Source organism: Oncorhynchus mykiss, unplaced genomic scaffold, assembly GCF_013265735.2.
Source record: "Oncorhynchus mykiss isolate Arlee unplaced genomic scaffold, USDA_OmykA_1.1 un_scaffold_119, whole genome shotgun sequence".
NCBI lineage: Eukaryota > Metazoa > Chordata > Actinopteri > Salmoniformes > Salmonidae > Oncorhynchus > Oncorhynchus mykiss.
This window is the reverse complement of record NW_023493660.1, coordinates 72900-96770: the sequence shown is the minus strand read 5'-3', so window position 1 is coordinate 96770 and position 23871 is coordinate 72900. Positions and strand designations below refer to the sequence as shown.

Below are 23871 nucleotides of genomic sequence, written 5' to 3'. Positions count from 1 at the left end.
CTAGGCTATGGAATCTTTTGATTCCCAAAGGAAGGCATTAATGAAAAATGTATTTTTCAGTTTCAACAATGGTACTTATTGAATGTATCAACGAGTGCTGTTTCCACAGAGGTTCAAACCAGGGACCTTTTGCATGTTAAGCGCACGTGATAACTGCTACACTACAGAAACTTCTGCTTGAGATACCTGCAAGAAGTAAACTGAATTTTCTTATAGTCAGTGCATGTATTTGAATTTCCAAAATAAGGTATTTATGAAAGCAACTCATCTCTTTTATAAATATGTTACTTACTGCATGTGTCAAAGAGGACTGTTTCCGCCCGGTTTTGAACCAGGGACCTTTCGCGTGTAAAGCGAACGTGATAACCACTACACTACAGAAACTGCTGCTAGTATTATCAGCAAGGAGCAACCCGAGTTTTACAGATATTCATTGCATGTATTCGAATTTCCAAAAAAAGCCATTTATTAGAACAACTATTCTCTGTAACAAATACACTACTTACTGGATTTGTGAAAGAGAACTGTTTCCGCCCGGCTTCGAACCAGGGACCATTCGTGTGTAAAGCAATCTTGATAACTACTAAACTAGAGAAACTGCTGCTAGAATTATTACTGTGGAGTAAACCAAATTGTACATATATTCATCGCACAAATTCGAAATTCCAACATAATGCATTTATGAAAATTCTCTGTTACAAATACAGTACTTCTCACATGTGTCAGAGACCTCTGTTTCCGCCTAGCATCGAAAAGTATACATTTTGCTTCTTAAGTGAACTTGATAACCACTAGGCTATGGAATCTTTTGATTCCCAAAGGAAGGCATTAATGAAAAATGTATTTTTCAGTTTCAACAATGGTACTTATTGAATGTATCAACGAGTGCTGTTTCCACAGAGGGTCAAACCAGGGACCTTTTGCATGTTAAGCGCACGTGATAACTGCTACACTACAGAAACTTCTGCTTGAGATACCTGCAAGAAGTAAACTGAATTTTCTTATAGTCAGTGCATGTATTTGAATTTCCAAAATATGGTATTTATGAAAGCAACTCATCTCTTTTATAAATACGGTACTTACTTCATGTGTCAAAGAGGACTGTTTCCGCCCGGTTTCGAACCAGGGACTTTTCGCGTTTAAAGCGAACGTGATAACCACTACACTACAGAAACTGCTGCTAGTATTATCAGCAAGGAGTAACCCAAGTTTTACATATATTCATTGCATGTATTCGAATTTCCAAAAAAAAACATTCATGAGAAGATATATTCTCTGTTGTCGATACAGCACTAACTGCATGTGTCAAAGAGCACTGTTTCTGCCAGGTTTTGAACCACAGACCTTTCGCATGTAAGACGAACGTGATAAACACTACACTACAGAAACTGCTGCATTAGTTATCAGCAAGGAGTAAACCAAATTTTACAAATATTTATTGCATGTATTCGAATTTCCAAAATACGGCATATATTAGAACAATTATTCTCTGTTACAAATACAGTACTTATTGGATTTGTCAAAGAGAACTGTTTCCGCCCGGTTTCGAACCAGGGACCTTTCGCGTGTAAAGCGAGCGTGATAACCACTACACTACAGAAACTGCTGCTAGTATTATCAGCAAGGAGCAACCCGAGTTTTACAGATATTCATTGCATGCATTCGAATTTCCAAAATACGGCATTTATTAGAACAGTTATTCTCTGTTACAAATACAGTACTTACTGGATTTGTCATAGAGAACTGTTTCCGCCCGGCTTCGAACCGGGGACCATTCGTGTGTAAAGCAATCTTGATAACTAATAAACTAGAGAAACTGCTGCTAGAATTATTACTGTGGAGTAAACCAAATTGTACATATATTCATCGCACGAATTCGAAATTCCAACATAATGCATTTATGAAAATTCTCTGTTACAAATACAGTACTTCTCACATGTGTCAGAGACCTCTGTTTCCGCCTAGCATCGAAAAGTATACATTTTGCTTCTTAAGTGAACTTGATAACCACTAGGCTATGGAATCTTTTGATTCCCAAAGGAAGGCATTAATGAAAAATGTATTTTTCAGTTTCAACAATGGTACTTATTGAATGTATCAACGAGTGCTGTTTCCACAGAGGGTCAAACCAGGGACCTTTTGCATGTTAAGCGCACGTGATAACTGCTACACTACAGAAACTTCTGCTTGAGATACCTGCAAGAAGTAAACTGAATTTTCTTATAGTCAGTGCATGTATTTGAATTTCCAAAATAAGGTATTTATGAAAGCAACTCATCTCTTTTATAAATATGTTACTTATTGGATTTGTCAAAGAGAACTGTTTCCGCCCGGTTTCGAACCAGGGACCTTTCGCGTGTAAAGCGAACGTGATAACCACTACACTACAGAAACTGCTACTAGTATTATCAGCAAGGAGCAAACCGAGTTTTACAGATATTCATTGCATGTATTCGAATTTCCAAAAAAAGCCATTTATTAGAACAACTATTCTCTGTAACAAATACACTACATACTGGATTTGTGAAAGAGAACTGTTTCCGCCCGGCTTCGAACCAGGGACCATTCGTGTGTAAAGCAATCTTGATAACTACTAAACTAGAGAAACTGCTGCTAGAATTATTACTGTGGAGTAACCCAAATTGTACATATATTCATCGCACGAATTCGAAATTCCAAAATACAGCATATATTAGAACAATTATTCTCTGTTACAAATACAGTACTTATTGGATTTGTCAAAGAGAACTGTTTCCGCCCGGTTTCGAACCAGGGACCTTTCGCGTGTAACGCGAACGTGATAACCACTACACTACAGAAACTGCTGCTAGTATTATCAGCAAGGAGCAACCCGAGTTTTACAGATATTCATTGCATGTATTCGAATTTCCAAAATACGGCATTTATTAGAACAGTTATTCTCTGTTACAAATACAGTACTTACTGGATTTGTCATAGAGAACTGTTTCCGCCCGGCTTCGAACCGGGGACCATTCGTGTGTAAAGCAATCTTGATAACTACTAAACTAGAGAAACTGCTGCTAGAATTATTACTGTGGAGTTAACCAAATTGTACATATATTCATCGCACGAATTCGAAATTCCAACATAATGCATTTATGAAAATTCTCTGTTACAAATACAGTACTTCTCACATGTGTCAGAGACCTCTGTTTCCGCCCAGCATCGAAAAGTATACATTTTGCGTCTTAAGTGAACTTGATAACAACTAGGCTATGGAATCTTTTGATTCCCAAAGGAAGGCATTAATGAAAAATGTATTTTTCAGTTTCAACAATGGTACTTATTGAATGTATCAACGAGTGCTGTTTCCACAGAGGTTCAAACCAGGGACCTTTTGCATGTTAAGCGCACGTGATAACTGCTACACTACAGAAACTTCTGCTTGAGATACCTGCAAGAAATAAACTGAATTTTCTTATAGTCAGTGCATGTATTTGAATTTCCAAAATAAGGTATTTATGAAAGCAACTCATCTCTTTTATAAATATGTTACTTATTGGATTTGTCAAAGAGAACTGTTTCCGCCCGGTTTCGAACCAGGGACCTTTCGCGTGTAAAGCGAACGTGATAACCACTACACTACAGAAACTGCTGCTAGTATTATCAGCAAGGAGCAAACCGAGTTTTACAGATATTCATTGCATGTATTCGAATTTCCAAAAAAAGCCATTTATTAGAACAACTATTCTCTGTAACAAATACACTACATACTGGATTTGTGAAAGAGAACTGTTTCCGCCCGGCTTCGAACCAGGGACCATTCGTGTGTAAAGCAATCTTGATAACTACTAAACTAGAGAAACTGCTGCTAGAATTATTACTGTGGAGTAACCCAAATTGTACATATATTCATCGCACGAATTCGAAATTCCAAAATACAGCATATATTAGAACAATTATTCTCTGTTACAAATACAGTACTTATTGGATTTGTCAAAGAGAACTGTTTCCGCCCGGTTTCGAACCAGGGACCTTTCGCGTGTAACGCGAACGTGATAACCACTACACTACAGAAACTGCTGCTAGTATTATCAGCAAGGAGCAACCCGAGTTTTACAGATATTCATTGCATGTATTCGAATTTCCAAAATACGGCATTTATTAGAACAGTTATTCTCTGTTACAAATACAGTACTTACTGGATTTGTCATAGAGAACTGTTTCCGCCCGGCTTCGAACCGGGGACCATTCGTGTGTAAAGCAATCTTGATAACTACTAAACTAGAGAAACTGCTGCTAGAATTATTACTGTGGAGTTAACCAAATTGTACATATATTCATCGCACGAATTCGAAATTCCAACATAATGCATTTATGAAAATTCTCTGTTACAAATACAGTACTTCTCACATGTGTCAGAGACCTCTGTTTCCGCCCAGCATCGAAAAGTATACATTTTGCGTCTTAAGTGAACTTGATAACAACTAGGCTATGGAATCTTTTGATTCCCAAAGGAAGGCATTAATGAAAAATGTATTTTTCAGTTTCAACAATTGTACTTATTGAATGTATCAACGAGTGCTGTTTCCACAGAGGTTCAAACCAGGGACCTTTTGCATGTTAAGCGCACGTGATAACTGCTACACTACAGAAACTTCTGCTTGAGATACCTGCAAGAAATAAACTGAATTTTCTGATAGTCAGTGCATGTATTTGAATTTCCAAAATAAGGTATTTATGAAAGCAACTCATCTCTTTTATAAATATGTTACTTATTGGATTTGTCAAAGAGAACTGTTTCCGCCCGGTTTCGAACCAGGGACCTTTCGCGTGTAAAGCGAACGTGATAACCACTACACTACAGAAACTGCTGCTAGTATTATCAGCAAGGAGCAAACCGAGTTTTACAGATATTCATTGCATGTATTCGAATTTCCAAAAAAAGCCATTTATTAGAACAACTATTCTCTGTAACAAATACACTACATACTGGATTTGTGAAAGAGAACTGTTTCCGCCCGGCTTCGAACCAGGGACCATTCGTGTGTAAAGCAATCTTGATAACTACTAAACTAGAGAAACTGCTGCTAGAATTATTACTGTGGAGTAACCCAAATTGTACATATATTCATCGCACGAATTCGAAATTCCAAAATACAGCATATATTAGAACAATTATTCTCTGTTACAAATACAGTACTTATTGGATTTGTCAAAGAGAACTGGTTCCGCCCGGTTTCGAACCAGGGACCTTTCGCGTGTAACGCGAACGTGATAACCACTACACTACAGAAACTGCTGCTAGTATTATCAGCAAGGAGCAACCCGAGTTTTACAGATATTCATTGCATGTATTCGAATTTCCAAAATACGGCATTTATTAGAACAGTTATTCTCTGTTACAAATACAGTACTTACTGGATTTGTCATAGAGAACTGTTTCCGCCCGGCTTCGAACCGGGGACCATTCGTGTGTAAAGCAATCTTGATAACTACTAAACTAGAGAAACTGCTGCTAGAATTATTACTGTGGAGTTAACCAAATTGTACATATATTCATCGCACGAATTCGAAATTCCAACATAATGCATTTATGAAAATTCTCTGTTACAAATACAGTACTTCTCACATGTGTCAGAGACCTCTGTTTCCGCCCAGCATCGAAAAGTATACATTTTGCGTCTTAAGTGAACTTGATAACAACTAGGCTATGGAATCTTTTGATTCCCAAAGGAAGGCATTAATGAAAAATGTATTTTTCAGTTTCAACAATGGTACTTATTGAATGTATCAACGAGTGCTGTTTCCACAGAGGTTCAAACCAGGGACCTTTTGCATGTTAAGCGCACGTGATAACTGCTACACTACAGAAACTTCTGCTTGAGATACCTGCAAGAAATAAACTGAATTTTCTTATAGTCAGTGCATGTATTTGAATTTCCAAAATAAGGTATTTATGAAAGCAACTCATCTCTTTTATAAATATGTTACTTATTGGATTTGTCAAAGAGAACTGTTTCCGCCCGGTTTCGAACCAGGGACCTTTCGCGTGTAAAGCGAACGTGATAACCACTACACTACAGAAACTGCTGCTAGTATTATCAGCAAGGAGCAAACCGAGTTTTACAGATATTCATTGCATGTATTCGAATTTCCAAAAAAAGCCATTTATTAGAACAACTATTCTCTGTAACAAATACACTACTTACTGGATTTGTGAAAGAGAACTGTTTCCGCCCGGCTTCGAACCAGGGACCATTCGTGTGTAAAGCAGTCTTGATAACTACTAAACTAGAGAAACTGCTCCTAGAATTATTACTGTGGAGTAACCCAAATTGTACATATATTCATCGCACGAATTCGAAATTCCAACATAATGCATTTATGAAAATTCTCTGTTACAAATACAGTACTTCTCACATGTGTCAGAGACCTCTGTTTCCGCCCAGCATCGAAAAGTATACATTTTGCTTCTTAAGTGAACTTGATAACAACTAGGCTATGGAATCTTTTGATTCCCAAAGGAAGGCATTAATGAAAAATGTATTTTTCAGTTTCAACAATGGTACTTATTGAATGTATCAACGAGTGCTGTTTCCACAGAGGTTCAAACCAGGGACCTTTTGCATGTTAAGCGCACGTGATAACTGCTACACTACAGAAACTTCTGCTTGAGATACCTGCAAGAAGTAAACTGAATTTTCTTATAGTCAGTGCATGTATTTGAATTTCCAAAATAAGGTATTTATGAAAGCAACTCATCTCTTTTATAAATATGTTACTTATTGGATTTGTCAAAGAGAACTGTTTCCGCCCGGTTTCGAACCAGGGACCTTTCGCGTGTAAAGCGAACGTGATAACCACTACACTACAGAAACTGCTGCTAGTATTATCAGCAAGGAGCAAACCGAGTTTTACAGATATTCATTGCATGTATTCGAATTTCCAAAAAAAGCCATTTATTAGAACAACTATTCTCTGTAACAAATACACTACTTACTGGATTTGTGAAAGAGAACTGTTTCCGCCCGGCTTCGAACCAGGGACCATTCGTGTGTAAAGCAGTCTTGATAACTACTAAACTAGAGAAACTGCTGCTAGAATTATTACTGTGGAGTAACCCAAATTGTACATATATTCATCGCACGAATTCGAAATTCCAACATAATGCATTTATGAAAATTCTCTGTTACAAATACAGTACTTCTCACATGTGTCAGAGACCTCTGTTTCCGCCCAGCATCGAAAAGTATACATTTTGCTTCTTAAGTGAACTTGATAACAACTAGGCTATGGAATCTTTTGATTCCCAAAGGAAGGCATTAATGAAAAATGTATTTTTCAGTTTCAACAATGGTACTTATTGAATGTATCAACGAGTGCTGTTTCCACAGAGGTTCAAACCAGGGACCTTTTGCATGTTAAGCGCACGTGATAACTGCTACACTACAGAAACTTCTGCTTGAGATACCTGCAAGAAGTAAACTGAATTTTCTTATAGTCAGTGCATGTATTTGAATTTCCAAAATAAGGTATTTATGAAAGCAACTCATCTCTTTTATAAATATGTTACTTATTGGATTTGTCAAAGAGAACTGTTTCCGCCCGGTTTCGAACCAGGGACCTTTCGCGTGTAAAGCGAACGTGATAACCACTACACTACAGAAACTGCTGCTGGTATTATCAGCAAGGAGCAACCCGAGTTTTACAGATATTCATTGCATGTATTCGAATTTCCAAAAAAAGCCATTTATTAGAACAACTATTCTCTGTAACAAATACACTACTTACTGGATTTGTGAAAGAGAACTGTTTCCGCCCGGCTTCGAACCAGGGACCATTCGTGTGTAAAGCAATCTTGATAACTACTAAACTAGAGAAACTGCTGCTAGAATTATTACTGTGGAGTAAACCAAATTGTACATATATTCATCGCACGAATTCGAAATTCCAACATAATGCATTTATGAAAATTCTCTGTTACAAATACAGTACTTCTCACATGTGTCAGAGACCTCTGTTTCCGCCTAGCATCGAAAAGTATACATTTTGCTTCTTAAGTGAACTTGATAACCACTAGGCTATGGAATCTTTTGATTCCCAAAGGAAGGCATTAATGAAAAATGTATTTTTCAGTTTCAACAATGGTATTTATTGAATGTATCAACGAGTGCTGTTTCCACAGAGGGTCAAACCAGGGACCTTTTGCATGTTAAGCGCACGTGATAACTGCTACACTACAGAAACTTCTGCTTGAGATACCTGCAAGAAGTAAACTGAATTTTCTTATAGTCAGTGCATGTATTTGAATTTCCAAAATATGGTATTTATGAAAGCAACTCATCTCTTTTATAAATACGGTACTTACTGCATGTGTCAAAGAGGACTGTTTCCACCCGGTTTCGAACCAGGGACTTTTCGCGTGTAAAGCGAAAGTGATAACCACTACACTACAGAAACTGCTGCTAGTATTATCAGCAAGGAGTAACCCAAGTTTTACATATATTCATTGCATGTATTCGAATTTCCAAAAAAAAACATTCATGAGAATATATATTCTCTGTTGTTGATACAGCACTAACTGCATGTGTCAAAGAGCACTGTTTCTGCCAGGTTTTGAACCACAGACCTTTCGCATGTAAGACGAACGTGATAAACACTACACTACAGAAACTGCTGCATTAGTTATCAGCAAGGAGTAAACCAAATTTTACAAATATTTATTGCATGTATTCGAATTTCCAAAATACGGCATATATTAGAACAATTATTCTCTGTTACAAATACAGTACTTATTGGATTTGTCAAAGAGAGCTGTTTCCGCCCGGTTTCGAACCAGGGACCTTTCGCGTGTAAAGCGAACGTGATAACCACTACACTACAGAAACTGCTGCTAGTATTATCAGCAAGGAGCAACCCGAGTTTTACAGATATTCATTGCATGTATTCGAATTTCCAAAAAAAGCCATTTATTAGAACAACTATTCTCTGTAACAAATACACTACTTACTGGATTTGTGAAAGAGAACTGTTTCCGCCCGGCTTCGAACCAGGGACCATTCGTGTGTAAAGCAATCTTGATAACTACTAAACTAGAGAAACTGCTGCTAGAATTATTACTGTGGAGTAAACCAAATTGTACATATATTCATCGCACGAATTCGAAATTCCAACATAATGCATTTATGAAAATTCTCTGTTACAAATACAGTACTTCTCACATGTGTCAGAGACCTCTGTTTCCGCCTAGCATCGAAAAGTATACATTTTGCTTCTTAAGTGAACTTGATAACCACTAGGCTATGGAATCTTTTGATTCCCAAAGGAAGGCATTAATGAAAAATGTATTTTTCAGTTTCAACAATGGTATTTATTGAATGTATCAACGAGTGCTGTTTCCACAGAGGGTCAAACCAGGGACCTTTTGCATGTTAAGCGCACGTGATAACTGCTACACTACAGAAACTTCTGCTTGAGATACCTGCAAGAAGTAAACTGAATTTTCTTATAGTCAGTGCATGTATTTGAATTTCCAAAATATGGTATTTATGAAAGCAACTCATCTCTTTTATAAATACGGTACTTACTGCATGTGTCAAAGAGGACTGTTTCCACCCGGTTTCGAACCAGGGACTTTTCGCGTGTAAAGCGAAAGTGATAACCACTACACTACAGAAACTGCTGCTAGTATTATCAGCAAGGAGTAACCCAAGTTTTACATATATTCATTGCATGTATTCGAATTTCCAAAAAAAAACATTCATGAGAATATATATTCTCTGTTGTTGATACAGCACTAACTGCATGTGTCAAAGAGCACTGTTTCTGCCAGGTTTTGAACCACAGACCTTTCGCATGTAAGACGAACGTGATAAACACTACACTACAGAAACTGCTGCATTAGTTATCAGCAAGGAGTAAACCAAATTTTACAAATATTTATTGCATGTATTCGAATTTCCAAAATACGGCATATATTAGAACAATTATTCTCTGTTACAAATACAGTACTTATTGGATTTGTCAAAGAGAGCTGTTTCCGCCCGGTTTCGAACCAGGGACCTTTCGCGTGTAAAGCGAACGTGATAACCACTACACTACAGAAACTGCTGCTAGTATTATCAGCAAGGAGCAACCCGAGTTTTACAGATATTCATTGCATGTATTCGAATTTCCAAAAAAAGCCATTTATTAGAACAACTATTCTCTGTAACAAATACACTACTTACTGGATTTGTGAAAGAGAACTGTTTCCGCCCGGCTTCGAACCAGGGACCATTCGTGTGTAAAGCAATCTTGATAACTACTAAACTAGAGAAACTGCTGCTAGAATTATTACTGTGGAGTAAACCAAATTGTACATATATTCATCGCACGAATTCGAAATTCCAACATAATGCATTTATGAAAATTCTCTGATACAAATACAGTACTTCTCACATGTGTCAGAGACCTCTGTTTCCGCCTAGCATCGAAAAGTATACATTTTGCTTCTTAAGTGAACTTGATAACCACTAGGCTATGGAATCTTTTGATTCCCAAAGGAAGGCATTAATGAAAAATGTATTTTTCAGTTTCAACAATGGTACTTATTGAATGTATCAACGAGTGCTGTTTCCACAGAGGGTCAAACCAGGGACCTTTTGCATGTTAAGCGCACGTGATAACTGCTACACTACAGAAACTTCTGCTTGAGATACCTGCAAGAAGTAAACTGAATTTTCTTATAGTCAGTGCATGTATTTGAATTTCCAAAATATGGTATTTATGAAAGCAACTCATCTCTTTTATAAATACGGTACTTACTGCATGTGTCAAAGAGGACTGTTTCCGCCCGGTTTCGAACCAGGGACTTTTCGCGTGTAAAGCGAAAGTGATAACCACTACACTACAGAAACTGCTGCTAGTATTATCAGCAAGGAGTAACCCTTTACATATATTCATTGCATGTATTCGAATTTCCAAAAAAAAACATTCATGAGAATATATATTCTCTGTTGTTGATACAGCACTAACTGCATGTGTCAAAGAGCACTGTTTCTGCCAGGTTTTGAACCACAGACCTTTCGCATGTAAGACGAACGTGATAAACACTACACTACAGAAACTGCTGCATTTGTTACCAGCAAGGAGTAAACCAAATTTTACAAATATTTATTGCATGTATTCGAATTTCCAAAATACGGCATTTATTAGAACAATTATTCTCTGTTACAAATACAGTACTTATTGGATTTGTCAAAGAGAACTGTTTCCGCCCGGTTTCGAACCAGGGACCTTTCGCGTGTAAAGCGAACGTGATAACCACTACACTACAGAAACTGCTGCTAGTATTATCAGCAAGGAGCAACCCGAGTTTTACAGATATTCATTGCATGCATTCGAATTTCCAAAAAAACCCTTTATTAGAACAACTATTCTCTGTAACAAATACACTACTTACTGGATTTGTCAAAGAGAACTGTTTCCGCCCGGCTTCAAACCGGGGACCATTCGTGTGTAAAGCAAACTTGATAACTACTAAACTAGAGAAACTGCTGCTAGAATTATTACTGTGGAGTTAACCAAATTGTACATATATTCATCGCACGAATTCGAAATTCCAACATAATGCATTTATGAAAATTCTCTGTTACAAATACAGTACTTCTCACATGTGTCAGAGACCTCTGTTTCCGCCCAGCATCGAAAAGTATACATTTTGCGTCTTAAGTGAACTTGATAACAACTAGGCTATGGAATCTTTTGATTCCCAAAGGAAGGCATTAATGAAAAATGTATTTTTCAGTTTCAACAATGGTACTTATTGAATGTATCAACGAGTGCTGTTTCCACAGAGGTTCAAACCAGGGACCTTTTGCATGTTAAGCGCACGTGATAACTGCTACACTACAGAAACTTCTGCTTGAGATACCTGCAAGAAGTAAACTGAATTGTCTTATAGTCAGTGCATGTATTTGAATTTCCAAAATAAGGTATTTATGAAAGCAACTCATCTCTTTTATAAATATGTTACTTACTGCATGTGTCAAAGAGGACTGTTTCCGCCCGGTTTCGAACCAGGGACCTTTCGCGTGTAAAGCGAACGTGATAACCACTACACTACAGAAACTGCTGCTAGTAGTATCAGCAAGGAGCAACCCGAGTTTTACAGATATTCATTGCATGTATTCGAATTTCCAAAAAAAGCCATTTATTAGAACAACTATTCTCTGTAACAAATACACTACTTACTGGATTTGTGAAAGAGAACTGTTTCCGCCCGGCTTCGAACCAGGGACCATTCGTGTGTAAAGCAATCTTGATAACTACTAAACTAGAGAAACTGCTGCTAGAATTATTACTGTGGAGTAAACCAAATTGTACATATATTCATCGCACAAATTCGAAATTCCAACATAATGCATTTATGAAAATTCTCTGTTACAAATACAGTACTTCTCACATGTGTCAGAGACCTCTGTTTCCGCCTAGCATCGAAAAGTATACATTTTGCTTCTTAAGTGAACTTGATAACCACTAGGCTATGGAATCTTTTGATTCCCAAAGGAAGGCATTAATGAAAAATGTATTTTTCAGTTTCTACAATGGTACTTATTGAATGTATCAACGAGTGCTGTTTCCACAGAGGTTCAAACCAGGGACCTTTTGCATGTTAAGCGCACGTGATAACTGCTACACTACAGAAACTTCTGCTTGAGATACCTGCAAGAAGTAAACTGAATTTTCTTATAGTCAGTGCATGTATTTGAATTTCCAAAATAAGGTATTTATGAAAGCAACTCATCTCTTTTATAAATATGTTACTTACTGCATGTGTCAAAGAGGACTGTTTCCGCCCGGTTTCGAACCAGGGACCTTTCGCGTGTAAAGCGAACGTGATAACCACTACACTACAGAAACTGCTGCTAGTATTATCAGCAAGGAGCAACCCGAGTTTTACAGATATTCATTGCATGTATTCGAATTTCCAAAAAAAGCCATTTATTAGAACAACTATTCTCTGTAACAAATACACTACTTACTGTATTTGTGAAAGAGAACTGTTTCCGCCCGGCTTCGAACCAGGGACCATTCGTGTGTAAAGCAATCTTGATAACTACTAAACTAGAGAAACTGCTGCTAGAATTATTACTGTGGAGTAAACCAAATTGTACATATATTCATCGCACAAATTCGAAATTCCAACATAATGCATTTATGAAAATTCTCTGTTACAAATACAGTACTTCTCACATGTGTCAGAGACCTCTGTTTCCGCCTAGCATCGAAAAGTATACATTTTGCTTCTTAAGTGAACTTGATAACCACTAGGCTATGGAATCTTTTGATTCCCAAAGGAAGGCATTAATGAAAAATGTATTTTTCAGTTTCAACAATGGTACTTATTGAATGTATCAACGAGTGCTGTTTCCACAGTGGGTCAAACCAGGGACCTTTTGCATGTTAAGCGCACGTGATAACTGCTACACTACAGAAACTTCTGCTTGAGATACCTGCAAGAAGTAAACTGAATTTTCTTATAGTCAGTGCATGTATTTGAATTTCCAAAATAAGGTATTTATGAAAGCAACTCATCTCTTTTATAAATATGTTACTTACTGCATGTGTCAAAGAGGACTGTTTCCGCCCGGTTTCGAACCAGGGACCTTTCGCGTGTAAAGCGAACGTGATAACCACTACACTACAGAAACTGCTGCTAGTATTATCAGCAAGGAGCAACCCGAGTTTTACAGATATTCATTGCATGTATTCGAATTTCCAAAAAAAGCCATTTATTAGAACAACTATTCTCTGTAACAAATACACTACTTACTGTATTTGTGAAAGAGAACTGTTTCCGCCCGGCTTCGAACCAGGGACCATTCGTGTGTAAAGCAATCTTGATAACTACTAAACTAGAGAAACTGCTGCTAGAATTATTACTGTGGAGTAAACCAAATTGTACATATATTCATCGCACAAATTCGAAATTCCAACATAATGCATTTATGAAAATTCTCTGTTACAAATACAGTACTTCTCACATGTGTCAGAGACCTCTGTTTCCGCCTAGCATCGAAAAGTATACATTTTGCTTCTTAAGTGAACTTGATAACCACTAGGCTATGGAATCTTTTGATTCCCAAAGGAAGGCATTAATGAAAAATGTATTTTTCAGTTTCAACAATGGTACTTATTGAATGTATCAACGAGTGCTGTTTCCACAGAGGGTCAAACCAGGGACCTTTTGCATGTTAAGCGCACGTGATAACTGCTACACTACAGAAACTTCTGCTTGAGATACCTGCAAGAAGTAAACTGAATTTTCTTATAGTCAGTGCATGTATTTGAATTTCCAAAATAAGGTATTTATGAAAGCAACCCATCTCTTTTATAAATACGGTACTTACTGCATGTGTCAAAGAGGACTGTTTCCGCCCGGTTTCGAACCAGGGACTTTTCGCGTGTAAAGCGAACGTGATAACCACTACACTACAGAAACTGCTGCTAGTATTATCAGCAAGGAGTAACCCAAGTTTTACATATATTCATTGCATGTATTCGAATTTCCAAAAAAAACCATTGATGAGAAGATATATTCTCTGTTGTCGATACAGCACTAACTGCATGTGTCAAAGAGCACTGTTTCTGCCAGGTTTTGAACCACAGACCTTTCGCATGTAAGACGAACGTGATAAACACTACACTACAGAAACTGCTGCATTAGTTATCAGCAAGGAGTAAACCAAATTTTACAAATATTTATTGCATGTATTCGAATTTCCAAAATACGGCATATATTAGAACAATTATTCTCTGTTACAAATACAGTACTTATTGGATTTGTCAAAGAGAACTGTTTCCGCCCGGTTTCGAACCAGGGACCTTTCGCGTGTAAAGCGAACGTGATAACCACTACACTACAGAAACTGCTGCTAGTATTATCAGCAAGGAGCAACCCGAGTTTTACAGATATTCATTGCATGCATTCGAATTTCCAAAATACGGCATTTATTAGAACAGTTATTCTCTGTTACAAATACAGTACTTACTGGATTTGTCATAGAGAACTGTTTCCGCCCGGCTTCGAACCGGGGACCATTCGTGTGTAAAGCAATCTTGATAACTAATAAACTAGAGAAACTGCTGCTAGAATTATTACTGTGGAGTAAACCAAATTGTACATATATTCATCGCACGAATTCGAAATTCCAACATAATGCATTTATGAAAATTCTCTGATACAAATACAGTACTTCTCACATGTGTCAGAGACCTCTGTTTCCGCCTAGCATCGAAAAGTATACATTTTGCTTCTTAAGTGAACTTGATAACCACTAGGCTATGGAATCTTTTGATTCCCAAAGGAAGGCATTAATGAAAAATGTATTTTTCAGTTTCAACAATGGTACTTATTGAATGTATCAACGAGTGCTGTTTCCACAGAGGGTCAAACCAGGGACCTTTTGCATGTTAAGCGCACGTGATAACTGCTACACTACAGAAACTTCTGCTTGAGATACCTGCAAGAAGTAAACTGAATTTTCTTATAGTCAGTGCATGTATTTGAATTTCCAAAATATGGTATTTATGAAAGCAACTCATCTCTTTTATAAATACGGTACTTACTGCATGTGTCAAAGAGGACTGTTTCCGCCCGGTTTCGAACCAGGGACTTTTCGCGTGTAAAGCGAAAGTGATAACCACTACACTACAGAAACTGCTGCTAGTATTATCAGCAAGGAGTAACCCAAGTTTTACATATATTCATTGCATGTATTCGAATTTCCAAAAAAAGCCATTTATTAGAACAACTATTCTCTGTAACAAATACACTACTTACTGGATTTGTGAAAGAGAACTGTTTCCGCCCGGCTTCGAACCAGGGACCATTCGTGTGTAAAGCAATCTTGATAACTACTAAACTAGAGAAACTGCTGCTAGAATTATTACTGTGGAGTAAACCAAATTGTACATATATTCATCGCACAAATTCGAAATTCCAACATAATGCATTTATGAAAATTCTCTGTTACAAATACAGTACTTCTCACATGTGTCAGAGACCTCTGTTTCCGCCTAGCATCGAAAAGTATACATTTTGCTTCTTAAGTGAACTTGATAACCACTAGGCTATGGAATCTTTTGATTCCCAAAGGAAGGCATTAATGAAAAATGTATTTTTCAGTTTCTACAATGGTTCTTATTGAATGTATCAACGAGTGCTGTTTCCACAGAGGTTCAAACCAGGGACCTTTTGCATGTTAAGCGCACGTGATAACTGCTACACTACAGAAACTTCTGCTTGAGATACCTGCAAGAAGTAAACTGAATTTTCTTATAGTCAGTGCATGTATTTGAATTTCCAAAATAAGGTATTTATGAAAGCAACTCATCTCTTTTATAAATATGTTACTTACTGCATGTGTCAAAGAGGACTGTTTCCGCCCGGTTTCGAACCAGGGACCTTTCGCGTGTAAAGCGAACGTGATAACCACTACACTACAGAAACTGCTGCTAGTATTATCAGCAAGGAGCAACCCGAGTTTTACAGATATTCATTGCATGTATTCGAATTTCCAAAAAAAGCCATTTATTAGAACAACTATTCTCTGTAACAAATACACTACTTACTGTATTTGTGAAAGAGAACTGTTTCCGCCCGGCTTCGAACCAGGGACCATTCGTGTGTAAAGCAATCTTGATAACTACTAAACTAGAGAAACTGCTGCTAGAATTATTACTGTGGAGTAAACCAAATTGTACATATATTCATCGCACAAATTCGAAATTCCAACATAATGCATTTATGAAAATTCTCTGTTACAAATACAGTACTTCTCACATGTGTCAGAGACCTCTGTTTCCGCCTAGCATCGAAAAGTATACATTTTGCTTCTTAAGTGAACTTGATAACCACTAGGCTATGGAATCTTTTGATTCCCAAAGGAAGGCATTAATGAAAAATGTATTTTTCAGTTTCAACAATGGTACTTATTGAATGTATCAACGAGTGCTGTTTCCACAGAGGGTCAAACCAGGGACCTTTTGCATGTTAAGCGCACGTGATAACTGCTACACTACAGAAACTTCTGCTTGAGATACCTGCAAGAAGTAAACTGAATTTTCTTATAGTCAGTGCATGTATTTGAATTTCCAAAATAAGGTATTTATGAAAGCAACCCATCTCTTTTATAAATACGGTACTTACTGCATGTGTCAAAGAGGACTGTTTCCGCCCGGTTTCGAACCAGGGACTTTTCGCGTGTAAAGCGAACGTGATAACCACTACACTACAGAAACTGCTGCTAGTGTTATCAGCAAGGAGTAACCCAAGTTTTACATATATTCATTGCATGTATTCGAATTTCCAAAAAAAACCATTGATGAGAAGATATATTCTCTGTTGTCGATACAGCACTAACTGCATGTGTCAAAGAGCACTGTTTCTGCCAGGTTTTGAACCACAGACCTTTCGCATGTAAGACGAACGTGATAAACACTACACTACAGAAACTGCTGCATTAGTTATCAGCAAGGAGTAAACCAAATTTTACAAATATTTATTGCATGTATTCGAATTTCCAAAATACGGCATATATTAGAACAATTATTCTCTGTTACAAATACAGTACTTATTGGATTTGTCAAAGAGAACTGTTTCCGCCCGGTTTCGAACCAGGGACCTTTCGCGTGTAAAGCGAACGTGATAACCACTACACTACAGAAACTGCTGCTAGTATTATCAGCAAGGAGCAACCCGAGTTTTACAGATATTCATTGCATGTATTCGAATTTCCAAAAAAAGCCATTTATTAGAACAACTATTCTCTGTAACAAATACACTACTTACTGTATTTGTGAAAGAGAACTGTTTCCGCCCGGCTTCGAACCAGGGACCATTCGTGTGTAAAGCAATCTTGATAACTACTAAACTAGAGAAACTGCTGCTAGAATTATTACTGTGGAGTAAACCAAATTGTACATATATTCATCGCACAAATTCGAAATTCCAACATAATGCATTTATGAAAATTCTCTGTTACAAATACAGTACTTCTCACATGTGTCAGAGACCTCTGTTTCCGCCTAGCATCGAAAAGTATACATTTTGCTTCTTAAGTGAACTTGATAACCACTAGGCTATGGAATCTTTTGATTCCCAAAGGAAGGCATTAATGAAAAATGTATTTTTCAGTTTCAACAATGGTACTTATTGAATGTATCAACGAGTGCTGTTTCCACAGAGGGTCAAACCAGGGACCTTTTGCATGTTAAGCGCACGTGATAACTGCTACACTACAGAAACTTCTGCTTGAGATACCTGCAAGAAGTAAACTGAATTTTCTTATAGTCAGTGCATGTATTTGAATTTCCAAAATAAGGTATTTATGAAAGCAACCCATCTCTTTTATAAATACGGTACTTACTGCATGTGTCAAAGAGGACTGTTTCCGCCCGGTTTCGAACCAGGGACTTTTCGCGTGTAAAGCGAACGTGATAACCACTACACTACAGAAACTGCTGCTAGTATTATCAGCAAGGAGTAACCCAAGTTTTACATATATTCATTGCATGTATTCGAATTTCCAAAAAAAACCATTGATGAGAAGATATATTCTCTGTTGTCGATACAGCACTAACTGCATGTGTCAAAGAGCACTGTTTCTGCCAGGTTTTGAACCACAGACCTTTAGCATGTAAGACGAACGTGATAAACACTACACTACAGAAACTGCTGCATTAGTTATCAGCAAGGAGTAAACCAAATTTTACAAATATTTATTGCATGTATTCGAATTTCCAAAATACGGCATATATTAGAACAATTATTCTCTGTTACAAATACAGTACTTATTGGATTTGTCAAAGAGAACTGTTTCCGCCCGGTTTCGAACCAGGGACCTTTCGCGTGTAAAGCGAACGTGATAACCACTACACTACAGAAACTGCTGCTAGTATTATCAGCAAGGAGCAACCCGAGTTTTACAGATATTCATTGCATGCATTCGAATTTCCAAAATACGGCATTTATTAGAACAGTTATTCTCTGTTACAAATACAGTACTTACTGGATTTGTCATAGAGAACTGTTTCCGCCCGGCTTCGAACCGGGGACCATTCGTGTGTAAAGCAATCTTGATAACTAATAAACTAGAGAAACTGCTGCTAGAATTATTACTGTGGAGTAAACCAAATTGTACATATATTCATCGCACGAATTCGAAATTCCAACATAATGCATTTATGAAAATTCTCTGTTACAAATACAGTACTTCTCACATGTGTCAGAGACCTCTGTTTCCGCCCAGCATCGAAAAGTATACATTTTGCGTCTTAAGTGAACTTGATAACAACTAGGCTATGGAATCTTTTGATTCCCAAAGGAAGGCATTAATGAAAAATGTATTTTTCAGTTTCAACAATGGTACTTATTGAATGTATCAACGAGTGCTGTTTCCACAGAGGTTCAAACCAGGGACCTTTTGCATGTTAAGCGCACGTGATAACTGCTACACTACAGAAACTTCTGCTTGAGATACCTGCAAGAAGTAAACTGAATTTTCTTATAGTCAGTGCATGTATTTGAATTTCCAAAATAAGGTATTTATGAAAGCAACTCATCTCTTTTATAAATATGTTACTTACTGCATGTGTCAAAGAGGACTGTTTCCGCCCGGTTTCGAACCAGGGACCTTTCGCGTGTAAAGCGAACGTGATAACCACTACACTACAGAAACTGCTGCTAGTATTATCAGCAAGGAGCAACCCGAGTTTTACAGATATTCATTGCATGTATTCGAATTTCCAAAAAAAGCCATTTATTAGAACAACTATTCTCTGTAACAAATACACTACTTACTGTATTTGTGAAAGAGAACTGTTTCCGCCCGGCTTCGAACCAGGGACCATTCGTGTGTAAAGCAATCTTGATAACTACTAAACTAGAGAAACTGCTGCTAGAATTATTACTGTGGAGTAAACCAAATTGTACATATATTCATCGCACAAATTCGAAATTCCAACATAATGCATTTATGAAAATTCTCTGTTACAAATACAGTACTTCTCACATGTGTCAGAGACCTCTGTTTCCGCCTAGCATCGAAAAGTATACATTTTGCTTCTTAAGTGAACTTGATAACCACTAGGCTATGGAATCTTTTGATTCCCAAAGGAAGGCATTAATGAAAAATGTATTTTTCAGTTTCAACAATGGTACTTATTGAATGTATCAACGAGTGCTGTTTCCACAGAGGGTCAAACCAGGGACCTTTTGCATGTTAAGCGCACGTGATAACTGCTACACTACAGAAACTTCTGCTTGAGATACCTGCAAGAAGTAAACTGAATTTTCTTATAGTCAGTGCATGTATTTGAATTTCCAAAATAAGGTATTTATGAAAGCAACCCATCTCTTTTATAAATACGGTACTTACTGCATGTGTCAAAGAGGACTGTTTCCGCCCGGTTTCGAACCAGGGACTTTTCGCGTGTAAAGCGAACGTGATAACCACTACACTACAGAAACTGCTGCTAGTATTATCAGCAAGGAGTAACCCAAGTTTTACATATATTCATTGCATGTATTCGAATTTCCAAAAAAAAACATTGATGAGAAGATATATTCTCTGTTGTCGATACAGCACTAACTGCATGTGTCAAAGAGCACTGTTTCTGCCAGGTTTTGAACCACAGACCTTTCGCATGTAAGACGAACGTGATAAACACTACACTACAGAAACTGCTGCATTAGTTATCAGCAAGGAGTAAACCAAATTTTACAAATATTTATTGCATGTATTCGAATTTCCAAAATACGGCATATATTAGAACAATTATTCTCTGTTACAAATACAGTACTTATTGGATTTGTCAAAGAGAACTGTTTCCGCCCGGTTTCGAACCAGGGACCTTTCGCGTGTAAAGCGAACGTGATAACCACTACACTACAGAAACTGCTGCTAGTATTATCAGCAAGGAGCAACCCGAGTTTTACAGATATTCATTGCATGCATTCGAATTTCCAAAATACGGCATTTATTAGAACAGTTATTCTCTGTTACAAATACAGTACTTACTGGATTTGTCATAGAGAACTGTTTCCGCCCGGCTTCGAACCGGGGACCATTCGTGTGTAAAGCAATCTTGATAACTAATAAACTAGAGAAACTGCTGCTAGAATTATTACTGTGGAGTAAACCAAATTGTACATATATTCATCGCACGAATTCGAAATTCCAACATAATGCATTTATGAAAATTCTCTGATACAAATACAGTACTTCTCACATGTGTCAGAGACCTCTGTTTCCGCCTAGCATCGAAAAGTATACATTTTGCTTCTTAAGTGAACTTGATAACCACTAGGCTATGGAATCTTTTGATTCCCAAAGGAAGGCATTAATGAAAAATGTATTTTTCAGTTTCAACAATGGTACTTATTGAATGTATCAACGAGTGCTGTTTCCACAGAGGGTCAAACCAGGGACCTTTTGCATGTTAAGCGCACGTGATAACTGCTACACTACAGAAACTTCTGCTTGAGATACCTGCAAGAAGTAAACTGAATTTTCTTATAGTCAGTGCATGTATTTGAATTTCCAAAATATGGTATTTATGAAAGCAACTCATCTCTTTTATAAATACGGTACTTACTGCATGTGTCAAAGAGGACTGTTTCCGCCCGGTTTCGAACCAGGGACTTTTCGCGTGTAAAGCAAAAGTGATAACCACTACACTACAGAAACTGCTGCTAGTATTATCAGCAAGGAGTAACCCAAGTTTTACATATATTCATTGCATGTATTCGAATTTCCAAAAAAAAACATTCATGAGAATATATATTCTCTGTTGTTGATACAGCACTAACTGCATGTGTCAAAGAGCACTGTTTCTGCCAGGTTTTGAACCACAGACCTTTCGCATGTAAGACGAACGTGATAAACACTACACTACAGAAACTGCTGCATTTGTTACCAGCAAGGAGTAAACCAAATTTTACAAATATTTATTGCATGTATTCGAATTTCCAAAATACGGCATTTATTAGAACAATTATTCTCTGTTACAAATACAGTACTTATTGGATTTGTCAAAGAGAACTGTTTCCGCCCGGTTTCGAACCAGGGACCTTTCGCGTGTAAAGCGAACGTGATAACCACTACACTACAGAAACTGCTGCTAGTATTATCAGCAAGGAGCAACCCGAGTTTTACAGATATTCATTGCATGCATTCGAATTTCCAAAAAAAACCCTTTATTAGAACAACTATTCTCTGTAACAAATACACTACTTACTGGATTTGTCAAAGAGAACTGTTTCCGCCCGGCTTCAAACCGGGGACCATTCGTGTGTAAAGCAAACTTGATAACTACTAAACTAGAGAAACTGCTGCTAGAATTATTACTGTGGAGTAAACCAAATTGTACATATATTCATCGCACGAATTCGAAATTCCAACATAATGCATTTATGAAAATTCTCTGTTACAAATACAGTACTTCTCACATGTGTCAGAGACCTCTGTTTCCGCCCAGCATCGAAAAGTATACATTTTGCGTCTTAAGTGAACTTGATAACAACTAGGCTATGGAATCTTTTGATTCCCAAAGGAAGGCATTAATGAAAAATGTATTTTTCAGTTTCAACAATGGTACTTATTGAATGTATCAACGAGTGCTGTTTCCACAGAGGTTCAAACCAGGGACCTTTTGCATGTTAAGCGCACGTGATAACTGCTACACTACAGAAACTTCTGCTTGAGATACCTGCAAGAAGTAAACTGAATTGTCTTATAGTCAGTGCATGTATTTGAATTTCCAAAATAAGGTATTTATGAAAGCAACTCATCTCTTTTATAAATATGTTACTTACTGCATGTGTCAAAGAGGACTGTTTCCGCCCGGTTTCGAACCAGGGACCTTTCGCGTGTAAAGCGAACGTGATAACCACTACACTACAGAAACTGCTGCTAGTAGTATCAGCAAGGAGCAACCCGAGTTTTACAGATATTCATTGCATGTATTCGAATTTCCAAAAAAAGCCATTTATTAGAACAACTATTCTCTGTAACAAATACACTACTTACTGGATTTGTGAAAGAGAACTGTTTCCGCCCGGCTTCGAACCAGGGACCATTCGTGTGTAAAGCAATCTTGATAACTACTAAACTAGAGAAACTGCTGCTAGAATTATTACTGTGGAGTAAACCAAATTGTACATATATTCATCGCACAAATTCGAAATTCCAACATAATGCATTTATGAAAATTCTCTGTTACAAATACAGTACTTCTCACATGTGTCAGAGACCTCTGTTTCCGCCTAGCATCGAAAAGTATACATTTTGCTTCTTAAGTGAACTTGATAACCACTAGGCTATGGAATCTTTTGATTCCCAAAGGAAGGCATTAATGAAAAATGTATTTTTCAGTTTCTACAATGGTACTTATTGAATGTATCAACGAGTGCTGTTTCCACAGAGGTTCAAACCAGGGACCTTTTGCATGTTAAGCGCACGTGATAACTGCTACACTACAGAAACTTCTGCTTGAGATACCTGCAAGAAGTAAACTGAATTTTCTTATAGTCAGTGCATGTATTTGAATTTCCAAAATAAGGTATTTATGAAAGCAACTCATCTCTTTTATAAATATGTTACTTACTGCATGTGTCAAAGAGGACTGTTTCCGCCCGGTTTCGAACCAGGGACCTTTCGCGTGTAAAGCGAACGTGATAACCACTACACTACAGAAACTGCTGCTAGTATTATCAGCAAGGAGCAACCCGAGTTTTACAGATATTCATTGCATGTATTCGAATTTCCAAAAAAAGCCATTTATTAGAACAACTATTCTCTGTAACAAATACACTACTTACTGTATTTGTGAAAGAGAACTGTTTCCGCCCGGCTTCGAACC

The 23871-nt window shown here is 37.3% G+C and overlaps 36 non-coding genes across 36 annotated transcripts; all 36 read right to left on the bottom strand.

The window, feature by feature from the left end:
* Window positions 1–311: 311 nt before the first annotated feature.
* Window positions 312–384, bottom strand: trnav-uac. Its single transcript has one exon. It is a non-coding gene; the product is annotated as a tRNA-Val (tRNA).
* A 718-nt stretch (window positions 385–1102) lies between these two features.
* Window positions 1103–1175, bottom strand: trnal-uaa. The gene has a single exon. It is a non-coding gene; the product is annotated as a tRNA-Leu (tRNA).
* A 355-nt stretch (window positions 1176–1530) lies between these two features.
* On the bottom strand, window positions 1531–1603 carry trnav-uac. Its single transcript has one exon. It is a non-coding gene; the product is annotated as a tRNA-Val (tRNA).
* Window positions 1604–2321: 718 nt separating this feature from the next.
* trnav-uac lies at window positions 2322–2394 on the bottom strand. Its single transcript has one exon. It is a non-coding gene; the product is annotated as a tRNA-Val (tRNA).
* Window positions 2395–2749: 355 nt separating this feature from the next.
* trnav-uac lies at window positions 2750–2822 on the bottom strand. Its single transcript has one exon. It is a non-coding gene; the product is annotated as a tRNA-Val (tRNA).
* A 718-nt stretch (window positions 2823–3540) lies between these two features.
* trnav-uac lies at window positions 3541–3613 on the bottom strand. Its single transcript has one exon. It is a non-coding gene; the product is annotated as a tRNA-Val (tRNA).
* Window positions 3614–3968: 355 nt separating this feature from the next.
* Window positions 3969–4041, bottom strand: trnav-uac. Its single transcript has one exon. It is a non-coding gene; the product is annotated as a tRNA-Val (tRNA).
* A 718-nt stretch (window positions 4042–4759) lies between these two features.
* Window positions 4760–4832, bottom strand: trnav-uac. The gene has a single exon. It is a non-coding gene; the product is annotated as a tRNA-Val (tRNA).
* A 355-nt stretch (window positions 4833–5187) lies between these two features.
* trnav-uac lies at window positions 5188–5260 on the bottom strand. The gene has a single exon. It is a non-coding gene; the product is annotated as a tRNA-Val (tRNA).
* Window positions 5261–5978: 718 nt separating this feature from the next.
* Window positions 5979–6051, bottom strand: trnav-uac. The gene has a single exon. It is a non-coding gene; the product is annotated as a tRNA-Val (tRNA).
* Window positions 6052–6769: 718 nt separating this feature from the next.
* trnav-uac lies at window positions 6770–6842 on the bottom strand. Its single transcript has one exon. It is a non-coding gene; the product is annotated as a tRNA-Val (tRNA).
* A 718-nt stretch (window positions 6843–7560) lies between these two features.
* trnav-uac lies at window positions 7561–7633 on the bottom strand. Its single transcript has one exon. It is a non-coding gene; the product is annotated as a tRNA-Val (tRNA).
* A 718-nt stretch (window positions 7634–8351) lies between these two features.
* trnav-uac lies at window positions 8352–8424 on the bottom strand. The gene has a single exon. It is a non-coding gene; the product is annotated as a tRNA-Val (tRNA).
* A 355-nt stretch (window positions 8425–8779) lies between these two features.
* Window positions 8780–8852, bottom strand: trnav-uac. The gene has a single exon. It is a non-coding gene; the product is annotated as a tRNA-Val (tRNA).
* Window positions 8853–9570: 718 nt separating this feature from the next.
* Window positions 9571–9643, bottom strand: trnav-uac. The gene has a single exon. It is a non-coding gene; the product is annotated as a tRNA-Val (tRNA).
* A 355-nt stretch (window positions 9644–9998) lies between these two features.
* On the bottom strand, window positions 9999–10071 carry trnav-uac. Its single transcript has one exon. It is a non-coding gene; the product is annotated as a tRNA-Val (tRNA).
* A 718-nt stretch (window positions 10072–10789) lies between these two features.
* trnav-uac lies at window positions 10790–10862 on the bottom strand. Its single transcript has one exon. It is a non-coding gene; the product is annotated as a tRNA-Val (tRNA).
* A 351-nt stretch (window positions 10863–11213) lies between these two features.
* On the bottom strand, window positions 11214–11286 carry trnav-uac. The gene has a single exon. It is a non-coding gene; the product is annotated as a tRNA-Val (tRNA).
* Window positions 11287–12003: 717 nt separating this feature from the next.
* Window positions 12004–12076, bottom strand: trnav-uac. The gene has a single exon. It is a non-coding gene; the product is annotated as a tRNA-Val (tRNA).
* A 718-nt stretch (window positions 12077–12794) lies between these two features.
* Window positions 12795–12867, bottom strand: trnav-uac. The gene has a single exon. It is a non-coding gene; the product is annotated as a tRNA-Val (tRNA).
* A 718-nt stretch (window positions 12868–13585) lies between these two features.
* Window positions 13586–13658, bottom strand: trnav-uac. The gene has a single exon. It is a non-coding gene; the product is annotated as a tRNA-Val (tRNA).
* Window positions 13659–14376: 718 nt separating this feature from the next.
* On the bottom strand, window positions 14377–14449 carry trnav-uac. Its single transcript has one exon. It is a non-coding gene; the product is annotated as a tRNA-Val (tRNA).
* A 355-nt stretch (window positions 14450–14804) lies between these two features.
* Window positions 14805–14877, bottom strand: trnav-uac. The gene has a single exon. It is a non-coding gene; the product is annotated as a tRNA-Val (tRNA).
* Window positions 14878–15595: 718 nt separating this feature from the next.
* On the bottom strand, window positions 15596–15668 carry trnav-uac. Its single transcript has one exon. It is a non-coding gene; the product is annotated as a tRNA-Val (tRNA).
* Window positions 15669–16386: 718 nt separating this feature from the next.
* Window positions 16387–16459, bottom strand: trnav-uac. The gene has a single exon. It is a non-coding gene; the product is annotated as a tRNA-Val (tRNA).
* Window positions 16460–17177: 718 nt separating this feature from the next.
* Window positions 17178–17250, bottom strand: trnav-uac. The gene has a single exon. It is a non-coding gene; the product is annotated as a tRNA-Val (tRNA).
* Window positions 17251–17605: 355 nt separating this feature from the next.
* On the bottom strand, window positions 17606–17678 carry trnav-uac. The gene has a single exon. It is a non-coding gene; the product is annotated as a tRNA-Val (tRNA).
* A 718-nt stretch (window positions 17679–18396) lies between these two features.
* On the bottom strand, window positions 18397–18469 carry trnav-uac. The gene has a single exon. It is a non-coding gene; the product is annotated as a tRNA-Val (tRNA).
* Window positions 18470–18824: 355 nt separating this feature from the next.
* trnav-uac lies at window positions 18825–18897 on the bottom strand. Its single transcript has one exon. It is a non-coding gene; the product is annotated as a tRNA-Val (tRNA).
* A 718-nt stretch (window positions 18898–19615) lies between these two features.
* On the bottom strand, window positions 19616–19688 carry trnav-uac. The gene has a single exon. It is a non-coding gene; the product is annotated as a tRNA-Val (tRNA).
* Window positions 19689–20406: 718 nt separating this feature from the next.
* trnav-uac lies at window positions 20407–20479 on the bottom strand. The gene has a single exon. It is a non-coding gene; the product is annotated as a tRNA-Val (tRNA).
* Window positions 20480–20834: 355 nt separating this feature from the next.
* Window positions 20835–20907, bottom strand: trnav-uac. Its single transcript has one exon. It is a non-coding gene; the product is annotated as a tRNA-Val (tRNA).
* A 718-nt stretch (window positions 20908–21625) lies between these two features.
* Window positions 21626–21698, bottom strand: trnav-uac. Its single transcript has one exon. It is a non-coding gene; the product is annotated as a tRNA-Val (tRNA).
* Window positions 21699–22053: 355 nt separating this feature from the next.
* Window positions 22054–22126, bottom strand: trnal-uaa. Its single transcript has one exon. It is a non-coding gene; the product is annotated as a tRNA-Val (tRNA).
* Window positions 22127–22844: 718 nt separating this feature from the next.
* trnav-uac lies at window positions 22845–22917 on the bottom strand. Its single transcript has one exon. It is a non-coding gene; the product is annotated as a tRNA-Val (tRNA).
* A 718-nt stretch (window positions 22918–23635) lies between these two features.
* On the bottom strand, window positions 23636–23708 carry trnav-uac. Its single transcript has one exon. It is a non-coding gene; the product is annotated as a tRNA-Val (tRNA).
* Window positions 23709–23871: the final 163 nt, after the last annotated feature.